The sequence below is a fragment of the Phyllostomus discolor genome, chromosome 10 (assembly GCF_004126475.2).
Source record: "Phyllostomus discolor isolate MPI-MPIP mPhyDis1 chromosome 10, mPhyDis1.pri.v3, whole genome shotgun sequence".
NCBI classification, from domain to species: domain Eukaryota; kingdom Metazoa; phylum Chordata; class Mammalia; order Chiroptera; family Phyllostomidae; genus Phyllostomus; species Phyllostomus discolor.
Window position 1 is genome coordinate 1,099,250 of NC_040912.2, and position 3,136 is coordinate 1,102,385.

Genomic DNA, 3,136 nt, shown 5'->3' on the forward strand with positions numbered 1-3,136 from the left:
ACCAGGCCCCTCCGGGAAGCCACGCTTACTCTGGAGGACAGCCGCCTACCACACACGCGTGGAGCGAAATGTCAGACGCATGTGCTTCCTGTGTGTCAGCATGGAGGTCACGTGTCCTGTCTGCGAACAGCACAGTGTGGTTACCCGCCGCACACTGGAGGGTCCGCGGCGGGCCTCGGAGGCTGCGCTCTGCCCCCACACCCGCCGCAGGGACTGTTGGGCGGGGAGGGGCCAGGCTGACCCGGGCCGTGCAGTGGGGCGGGGCGTGGAGGGAGGCGCTGCCCCTGCACACGGGGGTCTCGTTGGCTCCCAGCCTCTCGTCTCCCACGGGGCGGGGCGGCACCCGCCTGCTCTAGTGTCACCCGCCGCAGGGACTCCTCTGCTCTCCGCCTCCGAGATCCACGGTGTCTGCTCCCTCTTGCCCACGTGCTCCTCCATGCAACCCCTCACCTTCGTCCTCAGGATGCCAAGATCCGACCGGCCAAGACTGGGCTGCAGACTCAGGGTCAAAGGGGCCCAAACAGCGTTCTGACCTGTTCTTAGCCCTTTAAACCGTTTCAGTCCCGCGCTAGCTCAAACCGTTCTCCATGCCACCTAAGACGCATCACTGACTCCCGAAAAATAAATACCGAGACTGGGTCCTCTGCTCACGTGTCCTCCTCAGGCGCCATGCAGGCAGGTGGCCGTGTGAAGACAGGTGCCGTGTCCGAGCCCCCAGGGGCCGGACAGTGCCGTTTCCGCAGTGACAGCCCTGCTCTGGGGCGACGGCAGCTCTTCACGAGACCCCTGTCCCGTGTTCTCGTCAAAGGCCTCGCTGAGCTCGCCCCCCAGCATTCCGAGAGCCGCCTTCTTCCTCCCTCTGGGCCTCAGTCCACCCGCTGGCTCCGAGCTCCAGGAAGTGCACACCTTCCACGGGGCTCGCCCCACCTGAGGCCACACCGGCCAGCCAGCTGCGGAAGCCCCCAGCTGTGACTTGTGAGGGACGCTGGGGTCACGCTGCCCAAGAGAACTGAAGTTGAGGAACCGGCCGTCAGACCTGCTGCTGCACGAGTCGCCTGGGAGGACAGCGCGCTCACCCTCTGCACGCCCCGGAGAGCAGGTGTTGGGGACGGAGGCTGGGCTGCGGGAAGCCTGCCGTCTCTCCCACACCGGGCGATCGATCGCACCCCTAGAACCCACGTCATGAAGCCGTGGAAAGGAGCACGCGCATGAATAAAGTATGTCCGTGCGTCGTTAAAATGAGTGTTTGGGAGCTTCCTTCCTTCAACGGAGCGGCTCTCCGCCTGCCTGCCCATCCGAGCACCCCAAGCAGCTGTCCAGCCCTGAGACCCGAGCTGCACCTGGGTCACTCGGGCAGGGTTTCTGGGGTGGGTTTACAGCCGGTGTTTTCCAAAGTCCTCCCATGTTCTCCCACGGTTCTGTGGTAACACATCTTTCATGTGGCCGCAAATTAAAGATAACCTAACTTAAACAATGCAAGTATTATGGCACAATGAATGGTGCAGCTTATGTTTGTGGAACGGGCAATTCGGTTTTAAATGGGGTATTTCTGTTTCATATGGTCTGACTTTAGGTTAGACACACTGCTGACCACCTTCCCAGAGTTACCGAACGGAGGCAAGAGTATCTTTCGGCAGCTTCGACACTGAAGGAAGTTTATCTTGGAACGTAATGGTGTTCATACCCTCAGAAAGTCGGCCCATTTTGAACTTGGAAGTGGAGATTATACATATACACACACACACACACACACACACACACACATATTGCCTCCCCCTCCCCTATATACAGACTACACCCCCCGGTCTGCTCGTCACTCTCACAGCCACCCAAGTGCACACGCGCACACGCACCACGACCTGCCGCTGTGCCTTTAACGTGCAGGCAGAGAGATGTGTGTTTCCTACGGGGAAGGTGGTAAGTGCACCTGTGCAGGATCCTGACTTAAAAGAACTGGGGCCCTGGCTGGCGCAGCTCAGTGGATTGAGCACAAGCTGCGAACCAAAGCATCGCAGGTTCGATTCCCAGTCAGGGCACATGCCTGGGTTGTAGGCCATGGCCCCCAGCAACAGCACATGGATATTTCTCTCTCTTTCTCCCTCCCTTCCCTCTCTAAAAATAAATAAATAAATAAATAAATCTTTTTTTAAAAGAATAGTTTTCCAAGTCAATAAAGTAGAATAATAGTTCTCTTTAAAAAATAAATAAATAAAAGAACTGGCTCCCCCTACACTGGTAAGAACAGATACTACAGCTGATCTCAGCCAAAAGGCCAGGAAGCCACGGCTCCACTGAGAACTGGGTTTAAGAGGGCGCTACTCCCTCCTTCAGCTCCCACTGCAATGCCTCCAGCCGAGGGGGAAGTCCCGGTTCTGGTGACGACTGTGTCCGGGGTGGGCTCTGTCACCGCCCTGCCCTTCCTGCTGGCTCCGGGGCTTCACGGCTGTCAGGCCCTTCACACGCACTGGGACTCATCCTGTGTGGCTGGTGTTTACGACGACACCCTGCAAAAGTCAGAGCCTATGCTCATTTAAACGGCAGTGGTTGAATTAGCTGATTTTCAGCTGCATCATTGCGTGCAGATTAAACCACAAAAATAACCTGTGCTTCTCCAGTGTTCAGTCAGCTCACTGAGGGGTCTGAAAGGGTTAATGAGGCAGGAGGCTGCACAATTACATCGTCCAGCAGCGTGAGCACTGCGGACAGGATCCGTTGACTTTGCTAGTTTCCAAAAGTGGTTTCCAAGCGCCCGGTCAAGGGGAGTGGTGTGTCACTGACATCCCGACACTAAGAATGTTTCTTGGGGAGGAGCATGCTTGCACTGCCTGGAGTGAAGAAATGCTTGACTACATCCACGGATTCCAGACGGATTTCTGAGCTGCGGTCATGCGTCCCACGTTGGGCTAGGCGAGCAGGGGACATTTACATGTGGGGCGTTTCCGCCCACACCTGAGAGGCACCCGGAAGTGGAACACTGAGTGAGCGCTGACGATGCAGTGGGCCACGTCAGAGAACCCTCAGGAGGCCGTGGGCTGTAACTCCCGTTGAAGAGCTCCGGGAAGAGGTGTTTAAACCGAGGCTTCGAGGGCCAGGTATAAGCTCAGCGTCTGAGCGAGCGTGCCGGGCGAGGAGAGGA

The 3,136-nt window shown here is 57.5% G+C and overlaps 1 pseudogene; it reads right to left on the reverse strand.

Moving 5' to 3' along the window:
- Positions 1-2,153: 2,153 nt before the first annotated feature.
- LOC114508296 lies at positions 2,154-2,284 on the reverse strand (annotated as a pseudogene).
- Positions 2,285-3,136: the final 852 nt, after the last annotated feature.